This window comes from Nyctereutes procyonoides, unplaced genomic scaffold (assembly GCF_905146905.1).
Source record: "Nyctereutes procyonoides isolate TBG_1078 unplaced genomic scaffold, NYPRO_anot_genome, whole genome shotgun sequence".
Lineage (NCBI taxonomy): Eukaryota > Metazoa > Chordata > Mammalia > Carnivora > Canidae > Nyctereutes > Nyctereutes procyonoides.
In genome coordinates this window covers 11455031-11482642 of record NW_026575136.1, presented here as the reverse complement: position 1 = coordinate 11482642, position 27612 = coordinate 11455031, and the positions used below count along the sequence as shown (strand labels likewise).

At 34.9% G+C, this 27612-nt stretch overlaps 1 protein-coding gene across 7 annotated transcripts in view; it reads right to left on the bottom strand.

Moving 5' to 3' along the window:
* LOC129495411 (methyl-CpG-binding domain protein 5) overlaps nucleotides 1–27612 on the bottom strand; it is a 433502-nt gene that overhangs the window by 74912 nt on the left and 330978 nt on the right. For 6 of the 7 annotated variants that reach the window (XM_055302888.1, XM_055302892.1, XM_055302893.1 and 3 more), the window contains one exon: nucleotides 1762–1935. The gene's annotated coding sequence lies outside the window, so the exon portion shown is untranslated. Of the gene's footprint in view, nucleotides 1–1761; nucleotides 1936–22408; nucleotides 22454–27612 lie in introns of all 7 variants that reach the window. The other variant, XM_055302889.1, reaches the window with a different exon arrangement.

Genomic DNA, 27612 nt, shown 5'->3' with positions numbered 1-27612 from the left:
TGAGCCAAAACCAAGAATTGGATGCTTAACTGAGCCACCAAGGTGCCCCCATTTTATTTTCTTAAAAGCTGAAAAGTGCATAAACACCAGCTCCCAAATACATATTCTGTAAAGAAATTAGAGAACTGTTTTAGTATAGTAATAGGTTTTATTAGAATATCTATAAAGTAAATTGATAAACTCACTATACTGAGAGAAAAATTATTTATGATTTCTTCCTGCATATTAGCCACCAGCAGAGTTTGCTATTTTTGCTTTTTGATAGTACAGTGAAGTTTCTCCTAGAGAATATTTATAAAAAACACTTGTCTGCATTTACATAATCTATTTTAGAGTAGACTAAGCAAATTTAAGGAGTAACTTACACATCTTATCTGTACATTACTGGTATTTTGGCTACTCCAGGAACAGCTCAATATATATAGGTCAAATCATTGTTGAGAAATGATGTACAGGAGCAGCGGGGTGGCTCAGTGGTTGAGCATCTGCTTTGGCTCAGGTTGTGATCCTAGAGTCCCGGGATCGAGTCCCATGTCAGGCTCCCTGTATGCAGCGGGCTTTTCCCTCTGCCTGTGTCTCTGCCTCTCTCTGTGTGTCATGAATAAATGAATAAAATCTTTAAAAAAATTATATACATCAATATTGTTTTTTTCTCAAAACTGTACTAAGAATGAGACAATTATGAATTATGCCCATTTGGGGCTGTATAATATATTTAAACAACTAGTATTTACATGCCCTTTAACTTACAAATGTTTAGCACTCTTCAGTTCATCTGGCAATGGACACCAAGGACCTACTTGAAGTAATCAGTTCTGTAGAGAGGTAATGGTGCCCCCTAGTAACCTTGAAAATCAGCTTACTCAAGGTGGAAATAAGATTCCTCAGCCCTTGTAGAAACCCACCTGAAGACACTGTCTCTAAACATGTAGCAATATGTGCCTCCAATCAGTGCCTCCAACAAACGTAACTAAATGTAAAAGATAACTATAGTCTAATTGTTCAATAAGGTCTCTCAAGAAGGAAGGGAGGAATATGGTCTCTGTGTGGATTCTATAAACAGGAGTCCAAACCATACAATCTATAAGTCCCATGAAATAAGTGATATTTTATTGTGTTTATTAGCTCACACATCAGGAACAATATGAATGTGTAGTAATACCTGAAGGTATTTTATGGTGTCATATGAAAAGTCTCTCAAGAAGACTCCATTTAGCATTGGACTACTCACTAGAATGCTGAGGGAGGCAGAGAAAATATAGCGGCCGAAGAAAAGTTATGCACAAAGTATTCAGGTTGGAGAGGAAGGGAGTTTCAGTATCATAGAACCAGGCACAGAGTATCTTAGAGAAATGCTGAAGAAAAGTAAAACCTTTGGAGAATAAGGTCTCTAATTTAACAAATAGGTTTTTGTTTTTTTTTAAAGATTTAATTTATTTATTCATGAGAGACACACAGAGAGAAGCAGAGACACAGGCAGAGGGAGAAGCAGGCTGCAGGGAGCCCGATGTGGGACTCCATCCCTGACCTGGGATCACACCCTGGGCCAAAGGCAGATGCTCAACCGCTGAGCCACCCAGGGGTCCCTAATTTAACAAACAGTTAAGCAAAATATAAGACCAAGTCAAACAAGAGGACTCTGGGCCAAATTCCACCTGTGGAAGCTTTTGGCATGTACACAGTTTAAGAAAAATACAACGAATTAGTTGACAATATTTAAATTAAAAGATTTCACACGAAAATTTGCATTTCCTGCTTTACCTGAGAAACCGGACAATGTGGTAACACTAGGTCAACATTCCTGCCTTGCAACAATTATCTGGAACGGAGCAGTGGCTGCTCCTTCAGAAAGGACTTGGCTCTCCAGTTCAGGGCAGTGGCTTCCTGCTTCATTCTCACCAGCCTGGCCTCTGTAGGCACTTGGGTTTCCAATCTCTGGAATAGAAAGGACCTTGAGATAAGGTTTGATGGACTCACTGTAGCCCTTGACAAGGAGAACAACTTATTATTTTTTTAATGACCATTTAACCTACACTTCATAGTTTCTTCACAAAGGTGGAGAATGAACTCTCAGTGGATCATCATGCATTACTAGTATGTGGAGGAGTGCTAGGAAGACAGCTAAAACCAAGAACAAACAGCTAATTTTCTTGATAAAACTGTGATGACTCGGAAAACCGAGGTGATTTTTTGAGTTAGAGGGTACACAGAATTCTCAACCAGCTTCAATCTTCTATCTCCCCTTCTTTCTCAGTTCTGTCATTAGTAATACCACATTAACATTATCTCAAGAACTCATCTTGGGATCAAAGAATTATGGAACCAAATTGTACATTATCATTATTGAGTTATAAAATGCCATCCCCCTCTCCAACTTTTAACTCTTTCAGCAAAAAAGAAAAAAAAATAACTTATAAGGACTTTCAAAAGTGCACTTGAGACCTTATCACCCCTTACTCTATTTGACAAGGTTCTTTCTCAGTCAGGGCAAAATAATCCTTGGGAGAGTGTAACTCATTTTGTTCTGTTTCCACAGCTAAAGAACAGCCTTCTGATTTTTGTTGGATTTCATAGGTGCTCTGATATCATTAAATTCATAATTTGGGTATTAGGTACAAGTATTTCAATGAAAGAAAATAAACAAATGGTTATATTTGGCTTATAAGCTAATTTCTTGTAAATACAGATCTGTATCAGACCCTAGAAGCATATCACCCATGAGAGCAATGGCAAATAAATTTTTTATTTTATTTTTTTAAAGTAATCTTTACATCCAATGTGGGGCTTGAACTCATATGACTCTGAGATCAAGAGTTGCATGTCTACTGACTGAGCCAGCCAGTCACCTTTAACTTCTTTTAATTGGAAGAGTAAGGACCACATCATTGGACCATAATCACTGGACCATAATCATTGCACAGTATCCTCCTTCATCTTTAGGTATTTCCTGATAGCCAGCCTACTTGTTCTTTTTTCTTTTTGGTTTTAGGCCAAAGGGGACAGGGGAATGTGTGTGTATAGGACATGGTAATACAGCTTGCTGGAGCTTCGCTATTCCTCAGAAAGCAGCCAAGAGAGACAAAGGAGCAACTAAGGGATGTGGGACTAAGATTTAAATCACTATATTTCTATAATCCTGATATTTTAAAGGTACTCCAGGCATTAGATTGTTTTAAGTATTTACTGGCCATCAATTACATGTGAAGCACAGTAATGGATACTAAGGAAGTGGACGTAAAGAGAATACACACCCAGGAGGTGGAGGGTAGGGAGTGGGGCAATCAGGGAAATCAGTAATTACAACACTGAATGACAATGGTTACAATAGGGCTAAATATGGAGTGCCAAAGCACAAAGAGTTAGTCTAGTTTTCAGGGAGAGAAAGGGGGATGCAGAATACATTTAAAGATGAACTGAAGTTAGACAAAGAAAGGTTGGTAGGAGACCTGAAACTTCACGTAATCCATGCAAATGATCTTAGTTCCAAAAGATTAATATTAAAGATTTCACATTTCTGTCTGATGATAACAATTCCAATATTGTACTTATTTTTAGCTGGTAAGCAAGCATAAGGGTCTCATTTTATCAGAACTTTTAACCTTGAGATGGGATAAGTGATGAAGCATTAATGAATATTTTCCACAGGAAGATCTGGATGCCTGCCTCATGCCTGAAATAGAAACCGGTGACTTGACATCTAGATAAGCAAATATTGTTTTCTAGAAGAAATACAATCAAAGGACAGTGATTCACGTCAATAAGAAAGTATTATTAGATGTGAATGCATTGGAAGCAGAGGCTAAAAGGAGGAAGATGTGGATGAGGGAGTCTTAGCCTGCAGATAAAGTAGTTCAAAACCGTTTGGAAGTATATCCCTTAATAAAGAGGTTCATAAGTAATGAAAATAAGATGACTACTGTTCTAAAGCTATTCTAGACAAATGTATAAATAATATTAGCTGACTTCCTACCATCTTCTGGGAACAGCACTGAGCATTTTATACACACATACATTAACTCGTTTAATCCTTGTCACAACCCTATAAATAAGTACTATTATTTTTTCTTTTCCTAGAGTTAAGGAAATGGAGACAAGATAAATTAAGTAAGTTTACCTTCTCCTTTCCTCTCCAGTAACTTATATCCTTCTTTCCTATTTTATTCTTTTTCTCCTTAGTGTTTATCACTAACATACTATATATTTTACATTTACCCTATTGTTATTTCCCCTGACAAGAACATAAGCTCCGCAAGCACACGGCCATATAAGTCATCACAAAGACAAAAGTCCTTATAGTTTTTTGCTTTAGGTTCAATACTCCTTGAAAGCTGGCTGTATTTCAACTTCTTTTATTTCTCATAGCAGATAGTACCCAACCTTACAAATGCTGGAGCCAAAAATATTTGTTGACTGAATGATGAGCATAATTAATCAGTAAGCATGTACTGAGCCCTTGTCATGCTAAACACTGCAACTGTCACTGTCGGATAGAGAAGTACAAAATACTATCAGTGTTCTCAGAGAACTTAACACCTAGGAACAGAAAAAGGTGGAGGCATGAGGAATACCCAGGCTACAAATGAAGAAGGCCTTTGCTACTTCCATTCTTCAACCTAATGATGTCTAAAAATGCTTATTCACCTCCTCCCAAGACACTCTAGTAGTTTGCTGCCTTAAAATTTCGTGGAAATGCCAGGATTGTTCATAACTCTATGCCTTTGCACATGTTGTTCCCTGGACATTGAAAGATTTCCTTCTCCGTTCTTTTTTTTTTTAAATTTTATTTATTCATTCACGAGAGACATGGAGAGAGAGAAAGAGGCAGAGACACAGGCAGAGGAAGAAGCAGGCTCCATGCAGGGAGCCCGACATGGGACTTGATCCTGGGTCTCCAGGATCACACCCTGGGCCGGAGGCAGCACTAAACCGCTGAGCCACCTGGGCTGGCTGCCCGTCCTTCTCCATTCTTGAAGCAACCTTGTGCTCTTTAAACTCTAGAGTCAATTCCTCCAGGTAGCCCCCTCTAGCCTCCTGCTCAGAGTTACTTATTCATTCTTCTCTCATCTGACAGTGCTGTTTACATGTATGTAGCAGCATGGCTATACTGTTTTATGTACACACATTGCCTATTTCATATAGCTTTGTTTCTGTGGTTTCCAAACACATTACCAGGTATGCACACCATGGTACGCAAACAATATGCTTTGAGCTGAATTGGTTTTTCTCACCTTTCAAAACAGTAAAGAACTTTTTTAGTCCCCTAAAATATAGTCATAAAATAGAAAAATTCTTTTTAGTAATCTGTTAAAACCACCCAGTGATATATGAACATGGCTAATTGCAGTTGTGCATTCAGCCAAAATCTAATGGAGGCTAAATAGAATCTACTTTTATTCTATTTTCAGCACAATTTCTAAATTTGGAGACTGTCTACAGTGCCTAGATGAGAGCCTGGCACAAAGAGAATTACTTGTTGAATAAATGACATGAATGTTTGTATACAAACTAAATGCCATGGCATAGTAAAAATGTACTATAGAAACTCAGAGATGAGGTAATAAATGATAGAACAGTGAGCTAATGGTTAGGAAGTTGGGAATCTGAAATTTTCTAGCTGTATGTAACTTTGAGTAAGACACTTAACCTGAGCTTTAATTTTTCAATTTGTAAAATTCATGGGTTAGGCTGGATCAGTATTTTAAAAATTATTTTAGTATCTGTCTCTTTTATCTAATGAAATCTAACTAGAATCTACATCATATAAAACAGAAAAAGAGACTTACTAGTAATAATTCATTTTATAAGACCAAATTATAATATTACTTGTTAAAATCCACCAATGAAAATAAGGCACTATTTTGATTAGTAAAAAATATGAAATCAAGAGATATGAATGACAGTTGCAATTTTAAATCATCTTTAAAAGAGTGATTTTTGTACTTTGTTTGGCTTTATAATATTGATACAATTCTGAATACCACAAAAAAGCTATTGCCAAGGGTAACTTCTTTTAAATAAAAAAGTGGATTTGGCTTTGGCAACATTAAGATCTTTGCAATTAAAATGGTCTAGAAGCTTGAAGGAAGGAAGAGTAAAGAAAATTTTGTTTCTAAAACTGAATGAGTGTATCTAATCACTACTCATGTTTCTGGGCATAAATGTAAAATATGGGCAAGAAATACTCAAAACTAAAATCAAGCAAGAAAATTTCCTTTAATACAATATTATCATATTAATTTGCCATTGCAAAACTGTTAAGGAGTGATAAGGATACATGGCAGAAAGCTGCCCCAATGTCATGCCTGTATTTATTCAACGAAGTATATATGCTATAGCAGTGCTCTTACTTGCATAACTTGATTTGGATATGTAATATGTAATAATGAACTCAAGTTTTTTTTTAATTTTTATTTATTTATGATTCTCACAGAGAGAGAGAGAGAGAGAGAGAGAGAGAGAGAGAGAGAGAGAGAGAGGCAGAGACACAGGCAGAGGGAGAAGCAGGCTCCATGCACCGGGAGCCCGATGTGGGATTCATTCCCGGGTCTCCAGGATCGCGCCCCGGGCCAAAGGCAGGCGCCAAACCGCTGCGCCACCCAGGGATCCCTGAACTCAAGTTTTTAAAAAGCCCAGCTAAAAGCTTAAAAATAAAAATGCATACTCATAAGTTCAAATATGTATATGAATATTGGTAGCAAAGTTTTATTTATTTATTTATCTATCTATCTATTTATTTATTTATTTGGTAGCAAAGTTTTAGTCAGCAGTTCATAAAAATATAAACTAGTAGCATGGTTTATTTTTGTTTCACTATGTGTTTATGTGCTTGTTTCATGATGTGTTTACAACTTGGTATAACATATCTGAGTCTACACATTACTTTTATTATGGTGTTAATATATTTTTAAAATTTAAATTTGTGTCCAACATTTGGAAAACTTTGAAGAATCTCTTCTGAGCTGGTTGTTCTTCTGGTTCATCCAATTCTACCATTTTTACCAAAGCTAGAAAAGCAAGAAAGACTTCAAAGATGACTTCAATTTTTTCAATTCAATCAGGTTTACTGAGATTAGACTCCCTTGGAACATGAAAAAACCTGTTATCAGATTGAAGTTAAGAATTGTGTTAAGAAGTATCATGAACATAGCTTTATTATTTTTTTTTATGAACATAGCTTTAAAAATATGTCCATCTTCCTTGTATAAGTCGAATCTTTATGTACATAAGCTCAAAAGAGTTTTGGTATCATAATCCATGACATTCTAACATAAACATTGCTGGTCTATAGGTATCTTAACTTAAAAATGCAATCTCATTCCTATGTAGTTATTTGCTGACAATGATATCTGTCAGATGGAGAATAACTTGTCAGTGATTTTGCCATTATTTACTTGAGGAACATATTCTGGTTTGAACTACAGAGGAAACTCACTTAACTGACCTCTACTTAAACAAATCAATCAATTTATCAAAACAGCATTTCTATTTGAAAACAGACAAATGTTTACCTCTGCTCTTACCATTTGAGTTGTATGTTTTCCAATATTAGTTGTGTTGTTTCCAAAGCTGTCTGAGTCAATAACACTTGCTGGTTAGGAATTTATTAATATTTCATAAACTAATGAACATAAGCATAAAAAGAAAATGACTGTTTCTGTGAAAATTAAGTTGAAAGCATAATGCTTAACACCAGCCTCCTAAAAATGAGGTCAAATAAGATGGGAAAGTGGCAAGGCTCCAGAAGGCGGGTAACCCTAAAAATCTTGAATAATTCTGTATTCAGATTACTTTGCAAGTGAATTCTTGTTCCTCTCCAAAGTTAAAACAAAACAAAACAAAACAACAGAAACAAACCACATTGATATAAAGACACTGTTGTACTCCAACAAGTAAACTCATCAGGAAAGGCTTTGATCCAAAAAATTGTTGATTACTTTTAACTATAGAAATTACTTTTATTATAGATTATTTTGAACTGATGGTTACCAAAAGGGAGGTGGTGGGGGGATGGGTTAAATAGGTGATGGAGATTAAGGACTGCACTTGTTCTGATGAGCACAAGGTGTTGTATATCAGTGTTGAATTATCAAATTGTACACATGAAACTAATATTACACTGAATATTAACTAACTAGAATTTAAATTAAAACTTAAAAAAATAAAAAGATTATTGGCTGATTGTACATTTATAGATTGAAAGATATTTTTATTATTTATATTTTTAAATGTGTCCTTTTAATGAATAAATCAACTACAAGTTCAGATTGTGATGGATAAGAGGACTTCCCTATTACTGTTACAAAAGCAGTATTTGTGACTGAGAATATGAATTAATGTTGAAATGAAGTTGTTTGGGACTGAAGGTCTATTTTCATTTGATTCTCATTATTTTAAAACCACATTGATAAAGAAGTTATTATATAATCATTCAATGAAGAATCTTTAGTGAGAAATAAACTTTGAAAAGAGATATATCTAACAATCTCCTAAAAATAACTGACACCAAGAAATGACAGGATTATAATCAGAAAGTAATTAATTCACAGTCAATATACATTTCTCAGAAACTGATACATAGGCAAGAAGTTAATAAAGATATAAATTATTAGAACTACATAAAATGCTCAATCTAATGGAAAACACAGAGGATTATACAAATCAGTAAGAATTATAAATGCACATTTTAAAAAAGAGCACATGATATGGAAAAAAATTAGCATAGTATCACGGTTGAGAGCATGGGTTCTGGACCCAGACTAGTGGAATTAAAATTTCAGCTCTATTACTCTATTACTTAACGTAGACTTAGGATAACTTACATTTCTGTCCCTCAGTTTTCTCATTTGCAAATTGAAGATGATAATCCTACCTAATACATAGTGTTGAGCAAATTGAATAAATGAAGGACTTAGTGCCTGGCCCATAGCACTATGTAAATATTTGGTAAATAAATAAAAATAACTGGCCACAAAGACAATCTCAAAGATTCCAAACAACTGAAATCACATAGAATGTATCATCTGATTAATTTCCATATAGAACATCTTAAGAAAATAATATTCCCAAATACCTTTGTGTTTGCAAATTAAAAAAACAGTGATTCATATATAGGCAGCCTTGAAAGTCAATATGAGGTCAGTGATCGTATATTTATGGCATAATCCAAAATGTGACCTTATTTGCCAGAATATACTTTATCAGACAAGATAGCAGTATAAAAAGAGTTGGATTTCTGGGTTACTGAGCATAGGTATGGAAAAAGCAAAAACAGAATAGATCACATTTGCAATTTAATATCAAATTGTTCTAAAAAATATACACAAATACCCATACAGAGTGTGTGTGAGAATGATAAAGCAAATATGGCAAAAATGTTAATTGTTGAATTTGTGTTTATAAATAATAAATACATACATAGATAAAAGATTATTTAATAAATAGTATACATATACTATTATAACTTCTTGATAAGTTTGAAATCATTTCAAAATAAAAAGTTTTAAAAACGTAGGGAAAACACAAAAATAAAACAGGACCAGAGTTGTGGAGATGGTTAAGCAAAAGAGAGAGGGGCAATGAAGTTTGAAATACGGCAAATGTGTTACTGAAATTACAGAAAATAGAATCTAAACTAGATTCTCTATAAAATAGAATCTAATCTAGAATAGAATCTAAAGGTCTATATGAAGGTAAAGAACATGCAATACAGGTATAAGGGAAGGAGGAAAGGAAATGTAAGTAGATAAAAGACAGGAGAAATAGTCTCACCTGAAGGAGTTAAAATGTAGACCCAAGAAAATTATAAGGTAAAGTAATTAAATGCTCAAATAAATAAAGGGCAAAGTAAAATTCCGTAAAGGGCTACTGTACTTCTGAATTTCTTCCTTACTTTGCCTAACTCCCTCAACCACACCTATCAGTTGGAATAACTCAAATTTAAGGTAAAGACTGTTTAGGAAGGAAGGAAAGAAAGAAGGAAAGAAGGAAAAGAAAGATGTGGAGGCTATAGAAACTGAGAAAAAGAATCCATGTGCACACATGGAGAAGGGTGAAATTTGGGAGAGGCAACAGGTAGAGAAGGTAAAACTTTCTGGAGAAGTGGATAGAAATGGGCCCCTTCATAGTAGGTATATGTGTGAAATTGGATTGGTCCTATTGACCAGTGAATTGGTTTTGCACATTTATCAGGAGAAATAACTATTGTATGAGATATAGTTAACAAATAAAGAAATAAAACTGTCAGGACTTGAAGTCAATGTGATCATTTATTCAGAAAGCTCAGACTGAAAAATTATTAGAAGCAATGACAAAGATATTTAGAGGGTAGCTGGGTATAAAACCACATACAAAAACAAGAAAGGGATAACTGTCCTATCTACTAGTAAAAATATTAAAAAGCTGTAGTATTGGGGCACTTGGGTAACTCAGTTGGTTGAATATCTGACTTTTGGATTCAGCTCAGTTCATGATCTCAGGGTCATGAGATCAAGCCCTGCATCCAGCTCTGTGCTCAGTGCAGAGTCTGCTTGAGATTCTCTCTTCCTCTCTCTATCCCTCTCCCAATCCATCCCTCAGCTCTCATCCTCTCTCTCTCCTCAAATAAATAAATGAATAAAATTTAAAAATAAATAAATAAAAGTTATAGTATTGATTCAATAATAGGCAAGTAGTGTACTAAAAGGGCGTGGCCATGAATAAACCCCTAGATATGCAAATTTAGTTCATCATACAGGTGTCATTTTAATTCTGTAGGAAAATGATGGCCAATTAAATACATACAGTTGGGACAACTGGATACCCATTTGGAAAAGAAGAATAAGTTACTTCCATAACACATGTAATTCATAAAAATACACTCCAGATGATTCAAGACTTAAGTAAAAAACAAACATTGAATCAAACTAAAATATAAATGCATTAAAGCAATATAAAAGAATATATTAATTTGTGCTAATCTGTGCTATATTCATGAAGGACTTTTTTTTTTTAAAGATTTTATTTATTTATTCATGAGAGATACAGAGAGAAAGGCAGAGACACAGGCAGAGGGAGAAGCAGGCTCCTTGTGGGGAGCCCAACATGGGACTTGATCTCATGACTCTGGGATCAAGACCTAAGCCAACGGCAGAGGCTCAAACACTGAGGCACCCAGGCGTCCCTATGAAGGACTTCTAAAAGAGATGAAAAGCAAATGCCATAATGAAAAAGACTGTTCAGTTTGACACCAAAATTTAAAACTTCCATTCAGGGGAAGAATCACAAAAAACTTAAAAAATAATTGAGAGGCTGGGGAAAATATTCAGAACATAATCAACAAAGTATTAATATTTGGAATGTATTAAGAGCTTATAAAATTAGTAATAAAAAGACAGAAAGCCCAAAAGAAAAATGGATAGTAAATATGGATAGGTAAAGAGGTAAAGCAAAAGGCCAATTTAAGAAAGGATACTCAATCTTAGTAGTAATTGGAAAATGCAAAATAAAGTAATAAAGAAGTATCACTTTTCACTCATATGACATGTAAAATGAAAAGATTGGTAATATCAAGTTTGGTTGAGTATGGGAAAATGAGTGTAATAAACTACGGGTAGAAGGACAAACTGTAAAAAAAAAAAGGACAAACTGTTACCTCCTTTTAGGTGGGTAATCAATATCAATATGAGTTTAAGACATGCATATCCTTTGAAACAGCAATCCCTCTTTACCATGCATGGAAAATAATCAAATATGTGCACAAATAATAATGTAAAATGATCTTCACAGTAACAGGATCATTAGAATGAAAAACACAAAACAGCCTGCATGTCTATTAATTAGGAAATAGGCAAATAAATAATATAACATTTATAATATGGAAGATAATACAACACTTAAAAGAGGTAGTTCTATAAGTGATATGGGAAGATTTCCAAGACATACTGTTAAGTGAAGAAAAGCAAGTTGAAGAACATATTCTAAGTGTAAAAACATTTAAGTGACATTTAAATATCACACATAACAGAGTACTTTTAGTATCTATAGATGGTGAAATTGGGTTCCCTTTTACATAAAATACCATGAATTCCCATCCTTTCTTTCCTTGGGTGGTCTTAGTAAAAATAATCTTTGTATCTTAATCCTTAGAGACTAAAATTACAAGTTCAAACAAACGTGGACTCAGTACCCACTATACTAGTGCTCAAAAACAAATTTACATGGTATAATTCCTCCAAACCTTTTTGGAAATCACTTGGGAGCCTCACTTAAGTGGCATGAAGCAATCAAGTACTTAGAACAGAACTATGTTTATTTTTGGCAATGGACACAAACTGAAGTTCTACTTTCAAGAACTGACTCAGGAATAAATTTTAACACATAATAGAGGTGTATGAGGTCCAATTACTCATATTAAATCTTGGCTTTCTGTGTTCATTAACATGGACTTTATTTACTTATTTATTTTAATAAATTAATTTTTATTGGTAACATGGACTTTAATATTTTATAGCAAAGAGCCTAGAATGCATTCTTTTATAAAAGCATTTGATTTTGTTTATTTTTATTATGTAAATTTCCTTAGGATTCTTTAGCTTATAATTTTAAAGTTTTTCCTTGAAGACTTAAAATGCATAAAAGAATTTTTTGGGACCAAGAATGAAAACACGACAGCGACCTTGATACAATGAACATACCAGTGAATTATGTCTGAGTTTTAAGAATACTCAGCATGGGAGAAACTCTTGGGCATCTGGACTAACTAGGACTCTAAAACACTAAAGTTGGCTTAGGAGGCTTTAGGAACATGAGGACATAAGATGATGCGAGCAATTTCATTCCTGGGCATATCAATCTAATGTTAAGGAAAAAATTTCCAGGGCAATTTAATATAGAGGCAAAGGGGCAGAATCAAAGGATAAAGCTTTTTTTAGTTCTAACCATAGGTACCATTTATTGCAGCTTTTTGTTTTTAAACTTCTAATTAGGATATGTTTTAATAATTTTATTTTTGTAATTTTCAAGATGGATTCTAATGACTCAGATTAACCCATCAGCTAATAAATTAATGACTCAGATTAACCCATCAGCTAATAAATCAGTCTCTACCAACTTACAAAATATCTAAAAAAAGGTTATAAAGCTTTAAGAACATATATTAATTTAGCACATAGCTGGGCAGTATTACTAGCTATTGATTCATTATACTGGTCAGAAAGATACCCAAATTAGAATCAGATGTTGACACATAAATCATCTATTAAACATAGCAGGCAACTACAAAACAGCCATGAATTTTTACACTAAAAATAAGAGGGACAAATAGAAGGAGTTTGTCAAATTTGTAAGAAAATAATCCTGAAACCCTCATGCAAACTTCAAATTACCAGGCCATTTCCTATTAATAATAACAATTAATAAATAAATCTGAAAATATGACTGCAATGGTAATTCTAATGCTTCAAGAATGAACAGTTCAATAGACAACTGTAGTAGTAATTTTTATATTTTAATCATGAACACTTCAAAAGATAAAATCACTAAAAAGATGCCAGGATATTGCAATACAAATGCTATGATTTACCTGTGTTATATGACTAATGCTGAATAATAAAGCAATGAAATTCCATACTATTTCATATTTTCAACTATGGGTTTATATGAAACATTGTCAAACAAGTTCACCACTAGAGAAGTTCCATTTTTTAAAGAAAATTCCTCAATCCACTTTGTATATATTATTCATATAAATCATTTTAATATATAACATAAAAAATGACAGCCGCTGGAAATTTTCATGAATCTTACAAAATATAAAAGGCTATAAACAATTAAAAATGAAATTATATTTAACAAAAATGCAGGTTGTGAGATGATGTTGATGTTACTCTTTTTCATTGTTCATCAATAGATGAACAAGGGTAACTAGGTCACAGTGAATTAGTAATTTGGATAATGAGAGTTTTTACAGTACCAGTATCTTTTTTTCCCCTCATTGGACTTTACATTTTTTAATTTTTATTTTTTAAAGATTTTATTTATTTATTTGTGAGAGACACCGAGAGAGAGAGGCAAAGACGGAGGCAGAGGGAAAAGCAGGCTCCCTATGGGGAGCCTGATGTGGAACTTGACCCCAGAACCCCAAGATCATGACCTGAACCCAAGGCAGACGCTGAATCACTGAGCCACCCAGGCGTCCCCCTCATTGGACTTTTTAATACTTTGGTTTAAAGAAAATCTTTGTTAAAAAGTGAATTTTATTCTAAATTTTATGATTTGCTTTCTTATATGTTTATTCACTCATTCACTAATTCAAAAACTCAATCAGGTATCAACTCAAATGAAATAATTTAAATCCTTCATGAGGGCCTTCTATAGATCAGACACAGTTCTAGGGACTGGGGACATTGCATTTGGGAGGCTTACACTGAGTGTTGGTGACAGAACAAAAACCTATAAGCAAATACTTAAATAACTGCAGGTCATGTTAAGTGCTATCAAAGAAATAAACAAGGGCCAAAGAGAAAACAAGGATGTAGGGTGGTGGGGAGAGATCTCCTTCGAGACCAGGGAAGTCCTCTTTGAGGAGGTGAAATTTGAGAGGCGTGAAGGATGAGAAAGAAACTGACCATAAGAATGGAGGGTGGGTTGGTGGGGAGTATTCTAGGCAAAGGGAAAAGCATGTGCAAAACTCCAGCGCTGAGCATGAGTTGGGTGTGTTACAGAACTGAAGTTTAAGATTGATGTTGCTAGAATGTATTGAGGGAAGGGAAGAGGGGTAGCATGAGATGAAGTTGGAGAAGCAAGCAAGGAAGGAACCATGTAGGGCCATCTTATTTATAGTCATATTTTGAATTTTATTTTATTTTAATTGCAATGGGAAAACAACTGAGGAGTTTAAGCAGAGGAGTGACAAGACCCTAACTGCACTTTAGGAAGGTACTTCTTTTCAGCTGTACTAAGAATGGACTGGGAGAAGCAATCTGCTAAAGTCTTTGTGATAAAAGCTGACAAAATTTTGGATGCCTGTTCTCAACGGTCTCTTAAAACGACTTCGTTCTATTTAACTGAATAATAATAGGCACAATTGGAATAATTGGAGAAGTGGGTCATATTATCTTGGGGATTGTAATAGCCTAGGAAGTGCACATTGGGAGTGGTTACACAGGTACTTTAGACTTTGGAAAGCATAGTTCAAAGTATTCAAAGAGGTAAAAGTGCATTGTAAGCATCTATTACAAGGAAGGCAAAAAAGGTTTTGAAGTTATTAAAAAAAAAAAAAAAGAACATTCTGACCATAACCATACAAACAGCCTAAGCCCAAAGATAAAGAAACCAGAGAGAAATCTGTAGAAGCTCAAGGAGTTGTACAGGGAGTTTTCTATGTTGCTGAGCTATAGAGAAGCTGTATATAAAAAGGCAAAAGGAAAGGCACATAAACCCAATTCAGCCTTCAAGACCTTGTGTGATTTGACCTCTGAACACCCATTTTGTGAGTGTCTTTCCCTGAGCATAGTTTATAAGTGTTTCTCTCCATTCATGTCTTTTTTTCTGTTCCCAGAATATGTCAAATTTATTCTTGACTTTGGGCTTTTGCAGTTGCTGTTCTTTGTTCTAAAACCCTTCTAATATTTGAGCTCCAAAAGCATCTCAAAATGTCATCTTGTTTATTTTCTTCACAGCATATATTCCTAACTTAAATAAAATTACAGCTTATATGTTTATTGCCTTTCTCTCATCACTAGAATCTCAGCAAGAGAGCAAGGACTTTGTCTATCATTTTCATGGCATTATCCTCAGTGCTCATCATAGCATCTGGCACATTATAGGCTTTTGATAAATATTTTTTGATTGGAAAGAAGGAAGAAAGGTAGAAACAAGGGAAGGAGAAATGAAAAGGCATCTGAGAAAATTGTCAAAAAAGTTTATCAAATCCAGAATAAAGTGAAGTTTAGAAAAATCCTAGAGATATAAAAGGTACTTTTAAAGTTATGATTGGAATAGGAAGATTAAGGGATACTTGGGTAAACAACTGTAATAATAAAATGAAATTAGGGATCCCTGGGTGGCGCAGCGGTTTGGCACCTGCCTTTGGCCCAGGACGCGATCCTGGAGACCCGGGATCAAATCCCACGTCGGGCTCCCGGTGCATGGAGCCTGCTTCTCCCTCTGCCTGTGTCTCTGCCCCTCTCTCTCTCTCTCTCTCTCTCTCTCTCTCTCTGTGACTATCATAAATAAATAAAAATTAAAAAATTAAAAAAATTGAAATTAAAAGAAAATTAAATTTTAATTTAATTTTCTTTTTTCTTTTCTTTTTTTTTTTTAAATTTTTATTTATTTATGATAGTCACAGAGAGAGAAAGAGAGAGAGGCAGAGACAAAGGAAGAGGGAGAAGCAGGCTCCATGCACCGGGAGCCCGATGTGGGATTCGATCCCGGGTCTCCAGGATCGCGCCCTGGGCCAAAGGCAGGCGCCAAACCGCTGCGCCACCCAGGGATCCCTATTTTCTTTTTTCTTGATAAAAAAATAAATCTCGTGTCAAAATGAAAAAATATATCTGATTAAGAATAAATCATAGAGGTCTTTGGCTTCAGTCAAGATGGACTAACAGGGGTGAGATTTGCCCTCTTGCTTGAAACAACCCCCACACAGTGAGGTAAAAAATCAGTCAGTCTTAGATGAACTTCTAGGGAATTATATTATGTGAAAAAGCCAGTCCCCAAAGGTTATATATACTATAGGAGACCACTTATTTAGCATTTTTTAAATGATAGAAGTGAGTATGGTCAGGGACACCTGGGTGGCTCAAGTGGTTGAGCATCTGCCTTTGGCTCAGGTTGTGATCCTGAGGTCCTGGGATCAAGTCCTCCACGTGGGAAGCCAGCTTCTCCCTCTGCCTGTCTCTACCTCTCTCTGTTTCTCTCATGAATAAATAAATAATATCTTTAAAAAAAGAAGTGAGTATAGTTATAAAAGGACAAGACGATGGATTCTTGTGAGGATGGAACTGTACCTTGACTGTGGTGGTGGATGAAAGAAACTCAACATGGAATAGAATTGCACAGATCTGAAAACTCAGGCATACAAATGAATATAAGTAAAATTGGGGAAATCTGAACAAGATCAGTGCTTTGTATCACCACATTCTGGCTATGATATTTTACTAGTTTTACAAGGTATTACCATCAGGGAAACGTGGGTAAAGAGCACAGGAAATTTCTCTTTATTACTCTTCACAATTGCATATGAATCTACAATTAGCAAACATTTCAATTAAAAATAACAATGAACTGGGATGCCTGGGTGGCTCAGCAGTTGGGCGCCTGCCTTTGGCTCAGGGTGTAATCCTGGGATCTGGTCCCACATCAGGATCCCTGCAGGGGAGAGCCTGCTTGTGTCTCTGCCTCTCTCCTTCTGTGTCTCTCATGAAAAAATAAATAAAAATTTAAAAATTGGGATCCCTGGGTGGTGCAGTGGTTTGGCGCCTGCCTTTGGCCCAGGGGGTGATCCTGGAGACCCGGGATCGAATCCCACGTCGGGCTCCCGGTGCATGGAGCCTGCTTCTCCCTCTGCCTGTGTCTCTGCCTCTCTCTCTCTCTCTCTCTGTGTGACTATCATAAATAAATTAAAAAAAAATAAAAAAAATAAAAAAAATAAAAAATAAAAAAAAGATTTTATAAAAAAAATTAAAAATAAATAAATAAAATATCAATCAATTAAAAGTAATCCAGACTGACAGATTTTAGAATTAACAGGTAAGAACATTAACACAGTTATAATAATTGTATTCCATATGTTCAAAAATAGAAAGAGATATGCAAGATAGTAAAAAAAAAAAAAAAAAAAGACCAAAACTGAAATTCCAGAGATGAAAATGATCATTTATGAGATGAAAAATACACTGGATGGGACTAACATTGCAGACATTGCAGAAGATAGTATAAACTTAAAGACATAATATTAGAAACTATCCAAAATCAAAGAAAAAAGACTGAAAAAAAAAAGTATCAGTGATATGTGAGGCAATTCAAACGGCTTACTATATGTGTAAGTGAAACTCCAAAAGGAGGGAAGAGGGTGGGGGACAAAAAAAATATTTAAAGAAATAAGGGTTGAAATCTTCCCTGATTTGATAAAAAACTATAAACTCAGAGATTTATTTATTTTTAAGGTTTTATTTATTTATTCATGAGAGACACACACACACACACAGAGAGAGAGAGAGAGAGAGAGAGAGAGAGAGAGAAAGAGGCAGAGACACAGGCAGAGGGAGAAGCAGGCTCCATGTAGGGAGCCTGATGTGGGACTGGATCCTGGGACTCCAGGATCACACCCTAGGCTGCAGGCAGCGCTAAACCGCTGTGCCACCAGGGGTGCCCTAAACTCAGAGATTTAAAAAGCAAAACAAATCCCAAGCACAAAAAGCATAAAGAAAACTATATACTAAGGTACATCATAATCAAATTGTTCAAAATTGGAGACAGAGAAGTCTTAAAAACAGCCTGAGGGGGGAAAATATGTACATAAGACAAAAATAAGGATGACAGTAGATTCTTCAGTGAAAACAATGGATGTGAGAAGACTGTGGACTCTCACCTTTAAAGTACTAAAAAAATCTGTTGGCAAATTGAACTCCAATAAAAAAAAAATAAGTAAAAAAATAAAGTACTAAACAATCCCCTCAACTCTGTCAACCTAGAATTTTATATACAGCAAAAATATCTTTCGAAAATGAAAGTAATATAAAAACTTTCAGATATACAAAAGCTGAAAGAACTTATCACTAGCAGATCACCAATACAAGTATGGTAAAGAAGGCCCTTAAGGAAGAAGCAAAATAATACCAGATTGAAACAAAGATCTTAGAAAAGTAATGAAGACCACTAGAAATAGTAATCATAAGACAAAACATACATCTCTCTCTCTCTCTTTTTTTTACTTAAATAATTTCCAAGCCCAGTGTGGAGCCCAAGGTGGGGTTTGAATTCACAACTCTGAGATCAAGAGTCAGACGCTCAACTGACTGAGTCACCCAGGCACCCTGAAACATACATTTCTTATATTTTCTTTCTTTCTTTCTTTCTTTCTTTCTTTCTTTCTTTCTTTCTTTCTTTCTTTCTTTCTTTCTTTCTTTCTTTCTTTCTTATATTTAAATTAAAAAATATATTTGACAATCTATTTTTTATATTTTTAAGATTATTTATTTATTTGAGAGACAGTGACACTAGCAGGGAGGAAGGGCAGAGAGAGAAAAGAGAAGCAGATTCCCGGTCAAGTGGGGAGCTGGATGTGGGGCTCAATCCCAGCATCCTGGGATCCTGACTTAAGCCAAAGGCAGATGCTGAACCAACTCTGCCACACAGGTGCCCTAATAATTGACAATTTAAAAATTTAAAATAAAAAAATCCAAAAGAGGAGAAATGGAAGTACACTAATCATAAGGTTCTAATACTACAAGTGAAATAATATAATATCACTTGAAGGTAGATGGTGAGAGTTACACGGGTATACTACATATCTTAAACAACCAATAAATAGCAAAATGAAAAGTTGTATCTATAAAGAGCCATTAAAGGTGATAAAAAAGGGAATCATAAAAAGTACTCAATCCAAAAAAAGGAAGAGAGAGGAACAAGAACAAAGAACAGATAGGACAAATATAAAATAGGAAACATGGGGCAAATAGCAAAATGATAGATTTAAACTTAACAATAACCATAAAAATACAAATGTCTGAACACCAAATTAAAAGGCAGAGGTTATCAGATTCTATGTCTGCAATTAGACAGTAAAAAGAAATAAAAGGCATCCAAACTTATGAGAAAGAAGTAAAATTGTCACTATTTCCAGATGACACAGTACTATACATAGAAAACCCTAAAGACTCCATCAAAAACTATTAGAAGTAATAAATGAACCAGTAAAATTGCAGAATACAAAATTAATATACAAAAACTGGTTGCATTTCTACGCACTAGTAACAAAGTACCAGATATAAATAATTAAGAAAAAAATTCCATTTATAATTGGAATAAAATAAAAACAATAAAATACCTAGGAATAAACTTAACCAAGAAAGTAACCTCTACTCTGAAAGCTTTAAGACCTGTATTGTGAAAACTATAAAACGTTCATTAATGAAGTTGAAGACGACACAAATATATGGAAAGATATTCCATGCTCATGAGTGGAAGAATTAGAATTGTTAAAATGTCCATTCTATTCAAAGCAATCTCAAATTAAACGCAATCCCTATCAAAATATCAATAGCCTATTTTTCACAGAACTAGAACAAATAGTATTAAGCTTATATGGAATAACAAAAGACCCTGAATAACCAAAGCAATCTTGTAAAAGAACAAGCAGGAGATATCACAATCCCAGATCTTAAGATATACTGTAAAGCTGTAATATCCAAAACACATGGATTGTGGAACAAAATAGAGAACAGAGATAAACTCATTTTTTTAAAGGATTTATTTATTTATTTATTTGAGAGAGAGACAGAGAGAGAGAGAGAGAGAGAGAGAGAGAGAGAGAGAATGCATATGTGAGTGGTGGGAGGGGCAGAGGGAGAGAATTTTCAAGGAGACTCCCCACTGAGTGTGGAGCTCAATGTTGGGCTCAGTCTCACAAAGGATGAGATCCTGACTGGATTCAAAACCAAGAGTCAGACACTTAACCAACTGAGCTACCCAGGTACCCCATAAACTCCTGCTTATATGGTGAATTAATCTACAACAAAGGAGGCAAGAATGGGGAGGGGCATGTGTGTATATATATATGTATATATATATATACACAGACACACACACACACCATATGATTCACTTATATGTTGAATCTAAAAAACAAACAAATGAACACACAATAGAAGCAGAAACACACTTATAAATAGAACAAACTGGTAGTTACTAGGGGAGAAGGGTGGGCAAATGAGGTGAAGGGGAGGGAGAAGTACAGGCTTTTAGTTATGGAATGAATAAATCAGGAGGATTAAAGGCACAGCATGAGGAATACAGTTAATGCTACTCTAATAGCTACATTTGTGTTAGCAAAGCATAAGGTACAGAGTTGTTAAATTACTAAGTCATACACCTGAAACTAATGTAACATTGTATATCAACTAAAATAAGTAAAAAACAGATTTGGATAAATGTCCAAATAAAATAAAATACAATAAAATACTGTGAATGGTAATAAACAAGCAAACAAATGAACAATAAATAAAAATGCAAAGCCCAAATATATGCTGCCCATAAAAATCACAAGTTAAATATAATGACACAATAGATCAAAAATAAAATTGTGGACAAAGGTAAATTCTGTTAACACTAATACAAGAATGCTAAAAGGGGCATTTGTGATAGGCAAAACTAAAAACAATCCAAATATCCATCACAGGCGGACAGATAGGTAAAATAATTTTGATACATGTGTAAGTGAAATGAAACTCAGGATAAAAAATGAATTATTATTATTATTATTATTGATTTATGAAACAAGAATAAGTCTTAAAATGATTATCTTGACTGAAAGAGGCCAAATGAAAAGAGAATGTATACTGTATTTTCCATTTACATTAAGTTCTATAAAGTGTAAACTAATCTACTGTGACAGCAGTTTAGTGGTTGCCCGGGGACTTCAAGGAGAGTAGGAAGAAAAGGGAGGTACGGATTAGAAATATATATAAGGAGGGATACCTGGGTAGCTTAGTACGTTAAGTGTCAGACTCTTGATTCCTGCTCAGGTCATGATCTTAAGCCCCAATGATGGCTCTGTACTCAGCAGGGAGTCTGCTTGAGATTCTCTCTCTCCTCTCCCTCTGCCCCTCCCTCCATTCATGGGCTCATGGGCTCGTGCTCTTTCTCTCAAAATAAATAAATCTTTAAAAATATGAATATAAAGAAACTTTCGGTTGTTATGGATATGTTCATTATCTTGATTGTAGTGATGGCTTCATGTATGTTAGTTAATACATCACGTTGTATTCCTTAAATACATGTTATTGTATGTCAACTATATCTTATTAAAACCATCAAAAATAAATATAGTCAAGGTGTTGAAAATCCTCAAGGAGAGGCTAAGGAACTCTTATAGATAGGAGGAGAGTAAAGAGACATGACAACTAAAATGTAATGTGGGATCCTGGACTGCATCTTGGGGAGGAAAAGTACATAAATGGAAAAAGTGAAATCTGGATAAATCTGTGGTTTGATTAATAATATTTTAATAGTATTAATTTCTTAGTCTTGATAATTGGATGATAATTATGCAGGGTGTTAACATTACGGAAGGATAGGTAAAGGCTATATGGAATGCTCTGTACTATTTTTGCAACTCTTCTACAATCTAAAATTATTGCAAGATTAAAAAAATTAAAGAATAAGTCACAATCTTGGACAGGTGAAAAAGTAACAACAGATTTCTTACCTGCTTTAACAGATCTTTTATTTGTATCTTGACGTATATAACTGCCTGAAAAAAAATGAATGAGAGAAATCTGGAGATAAAATGACTGATTTGATAATGGTAATTTTGAAGAACTATAGAGGCTAGAAGAGATGCTAGACGACTAGATAATGAAACAGTTTCTAATTTTTTAAAAAGGAAAATAATATGGAGACCTCAAAATATAAGCTAGTCAGGCTTTAAATCATGCCTTTTAGCCTTGTAAGATTTTTAGAAGGAATTAATGAACAGGTAGGTTTACGTGTACTTAGGAAGGAAGAGAGCAATAATTGAGCTAGTTTAGTTTCACCAGGAACAAGTTATGTCAGACTAACCTTAATCACTTTCTGAAAGGATTGCTTGCTTAGCAGATATAAAAAAATGCTCTACTCTGGACCTAGTACCTTTGATTTCAAGAAGGTATTTGGCAAAATCACTAGAAATCTTGTGTACCAGATGGTAAAATAAGAGATATTTCAAAAGGTGTATATGTTCGTTGTTCACTGAATGATTATTTACAGGTTTATGACTCAATCTCTAAATTCAGTCTCTTATTGGAATTCTCTATTGGCAGATCAAAAGGCTTTCTCTGCAGTTCTACCAAGTAAACATTGTCCATTAAAGATAAACTGCACTGAAAGAATGGTTGATGACTATAGAACAGAATTAGGATTTTTTTTTAAGATTTTATTTATTTAATCATGAGAGACACAGAGAGAGAAAGAGGCAGAGGCACAGACAGAGGGAGAAGCAGGCTCCATGCAGGAGCCTGACATCGGACTTGATCCTGGGTCTCCAGGATCACGCCCTGGGCTGAAGGCGGCGCTAAACCACCGAGCCACCTGGGCTGCCCCAGAATTAGGAATTCTTAAAGGGATTTTGAAAAAAAAAAAAAAAAAAAAAAAAAAAGAAACTTTACAAAATAAGATTAAATGGAAGATAGAGGTAATATAATTTATAGTATATAATATAAAAAAATTTTTTTTTTGGCTGACTGCAAGTTCACTCTTTCTGTACAATGAAGTTGGTTAAAGGGTTAATAAGATCATACTTATCAGAGAGTAATATTTACCCTAAATCAGAATGTGAAATTCTTCTGATAAACTGGAAGCATTTTCATATTTCATTCATCAAATTTCCTTAATTCATAGAAAAAAATGAGAATAAATAAATCTTTGTGAAACAAGAGCTATGAAAACAATGATAGAAAATAAATAGGAGGGCAGCCCCGGTGGCGCAGCGGTTTAGCGCCACCTGTAGCCCAAGGGCGTGATCCTGGAGACCCTGGATCGAGTCCCACGTAGGGCTCCCTCCATGGAGCCTGCTTCTCCCTTGGCCTGTGTCTCTGCCTCTCTCTCTGTCTCTATGAATAAATAAATAAAATCTTTAAAAAGAAAAAAAAAAAGAAAATAAATAGGAAAAGACAAATACTTATTAATCATTGGTAGACTGTAAAGTCATATTCCTGTTGTGTCTTTTTTTTTCCTGTTGTGTCTTAAGTGCTAGCCTTACTTTAACTAGAACCAGTTCTACCTTTATTTTATAATTATATTATGATTCCATAAAATCAGTAATCTTTTAAAATATAAGGATTAGAAGACAGAACAGGGGCCACAGGATAGACATTCATGAATTAACCAGAGAATAATAAAGCCAAATATAATCAAGTAGGCCATGTAATCAGCTTGCCAGGGATTGGCAGCCTTTGCTAAATTGTTTGCTTCAATATAAATCCTTTTCCATTTCACATATTTATTTCACAGAGGGACATTAAGAGCCTGAAGTAGAATTCTGAGAGTAAGAGTAGAGAGAAGGGATACAATTGAGTAATATTTGGGATCTGAAATAAGCAAGTCTTAGTAAATATATGGATGTGTGGGGCCTGATAGTGAGGAACGTAGGAAGGGATGGCAAATAGGTTTTAATTCACACGCTGTATCAGTCAGGGCAGAAAAGAAAACAGTACACTCAAATTGGGTAATCTGTGGAAAACTTTACCTACAAAGATGGGGGAAAGAATTAGGGGAACTGACAAGGAATACTGTATGAACCCAGCGCTAGCAACAAGAGACCTATTATTACCCTAAGACAGAAACCAGTTTCTGGAAGTGAAGAGGTTGTTGACAGGAGTTGTGTCTTTCAGTAAAGAAATGCAGCCAAACTGTGGCAATCCCTGTAAGAATAAATATCCCAACATCACTCTTGACCCACTTTCTAATCTTCTGTGAATGTCTCTGAGCAAACCCAGTCAGAAGACAGAGGACAACAAATCTCTAGAAGTAGTCTTGCAGTAAAAGGCACAAAGAACAGGGTAGAGAATAAGCAGGTACCAATCCTAACTGATTGACAGTAGTTGCTTGAAACACCATGTAGAAAAGGATTCTGCAGTATCATCCAATCTCATTAGGACACATAAGCATGAAAGTCATATGCCTATTATCATAACAGGATGAGGCACTGTTGGCATGTGTGTTCAGGAGTCCTATGTCCGTAATAAGCATGAGATGGAGGAATGGTAGCATGTGTGTCATGTTTTCTAACCCTGGGCTATGCATACTTTCACACTTTTAGTTTCCCTGAATGATAAAACATCTATAGTAATAAATAAAACAAAAAAAATACAAGAGAACAAATTTATGAGTGGGGATGACAAATTCAGTTTAGGATATGTTGACTTTGAAATGTGTTGACTCTGAGATGCTCAAAGATGATCCAGAGATATATGGATCTGAAGTTCTATGGGGAATTAGGTTGGAAATAGTTTTAGAAACAATACTTTATATGTGGTAGTTGAAACATAAAAGTGAAGAGAACACAGAGTAAAAAAAGTAGTAAGTACATAAGAAATCAGGAGAATATAAACATTTTAAGAAAGGGGCATAGAAAAAGCCCACAAAAAGAAAAAGAGCAAGAACAGTCAAAAGGTTATAAGCAGCACCAAGGAAGTGTAGGTTCACAGAAACCAAGAAAACAGAATATTTATAAAAGAAAATTGCCATGAACGTCAAATGTTGAAGAAAAGGCAGTGAAGTATAGACTGAAAATTTTCCACTGGATATGACAATTAGATTACTATTGCCCATGGCTAGAGTGGTTCCAGGAATATGATAAGAAAGGAAGCCCAATTTCAATAGGATGAGAAGTTAATGAGAGAAAAGAATATGACTACAGCAAATAATAACCTCTTGAGTACAATGGATAAGGTGAAAAGGAGAATGAGTTGGTAGCTAGAAGGAAACAGGATTAAAAGGATTTTTTTTTGGAGTGGGAAAGTCAATAAAATTAAAGTATGAGGAGAAGAAACTAATGGAGTAAAACTGAATATATTAGAATGAGAGGACTATTAGAGATGGCTGGAGCCTGTCCTACCAATGCATTCTTGAGGAAAAATGTCCTGCCCACAGGCCTTGCTCCTCAGAGCACAGGTAACATGGTATAGTTTCTCACCTCTCAGTACAGGTAATTGACTGATAGTAGGCACATAAGTTAGTTATCTATTATGAAAATGTGAGTTGAGCTAATTGGATTCTCTGTTAGGATTATGAACTAAGAAATATGTAAATAATTGACTGATTAGCAGTATAAAGTCAGATGTAAGGGTGGTGAAATAAAAAGAAAAGGATAGTGTACTCAACACACAAAAACCTCAAACAATCCAATTAAAAAATGGTCAGAGGACCTCAACAGACATTTTTCCAAAGAAGATCTATAGATGGTTAACAGACATAGGAAAAGATGTTCAACATCACTAAACATCAGGGAAATGCAAATCAAAGCCACAATGAGATACCATCTTAAATCTATTAGAATGACTAAATCAAAATGACAAGAAATAGCAAGTGTTGGTGAGGATGTGAAGAAAAAAGAACCCTTTGTGCAATGTTGATGGGGATGTATATTGGTACAGCCAATTGTTTTCCACGATGTGGAAAACAGTATGAAGTTTCCTCAAAACATTAAAAAAAAAGAGAAATACCATATGATATCAAAATTCCACTACTGGGTATTTATCCAAAGAAAATGAACACTAATTTGAAAAGATACATGCACCCCTATGTTTACTGCAGCATTATTTACAATAGCCAAGATATGGAAGCAATCTATGTATCTATCAGTAGACGAATAGGGGAAACATGACATACACACATGTGCACACACCCAAAGAATATTACATAGCCATAAAAAGAATAAGATTGTGCCATTTGAGACATGGATGGACCTAGAGGGTATTATGGTAAGAAAAATGAGTCGGGATCCCTGGGTGGCTCAACGGTTTAGTGCCTGCCTTTGGCCCAATGCGTGATCCTGGAGTTCCGGGATCGAGTCCCACACCAGGCTCCCAGGATCGAATTCCACATCATGCCTGCTTCTCCCTCTGCCTGTGTCTCTGCCCTCTCTCTCTCTTTCTGTGTGTCTCTCATGAATAAATACATAAAATCTTAAAAAAAAAAGAAAAATGAGTCCAAGAAAGACAAATACCATATGATTCCACTCATAAGTGGAATCTAAAAAAATAATAATCAAACAAAAAGTAGAATTAGACATATAAATACAGAGAACAAATCAATGGCTGCCAGAGGCGAGGAGATTGGGCAAAAAGGGTTAAGAGGAGAGGGAGATACAGTCCTTTAGCTGTGGAAGAGTAAGTCACAAGGATAAGAAGCACAGCGTAGGGTTACAGTCAATGATATTGTAATAGCAATGTAATGCAGAGAAGACAGCTATACTTGTAAGTATAGCAGAATGTATAAACTCATCAAATCACTAAGCTATACACCTGAAATTAATGTAACATTGTATGTCAACCATACTGAGAAATTTTACAAAAAGGATGTGTAGCAGTAATGACTCATGTTAAAGCTAAATTTAGAAAAAATAAAAACCATGAGTGGCTAACTGAAGCATTGATAAGGTAGAGCATGAAGAAGCTAGCTCTTAGAGAAACAGAGGACAAAGATGTGCGGAGAAAGGCAGAGTCTCCCTGAAAGACCATGACCCTCTAAAGGAGATTCAGAGGTTTTCTGAATCTGATACTTTCAAGTTATGGTTCATTGATGTCCTTATATTAACTCCTCTTTTCTTTTAACACGAATGGGTTTCTGTTCTTTGCATCCTAAACTCCAACTCTAGGACAAGGACTAAAACAAAGTCATGGAGGAGTCAAAGTGGAAAGGGTTTCTTTGAAC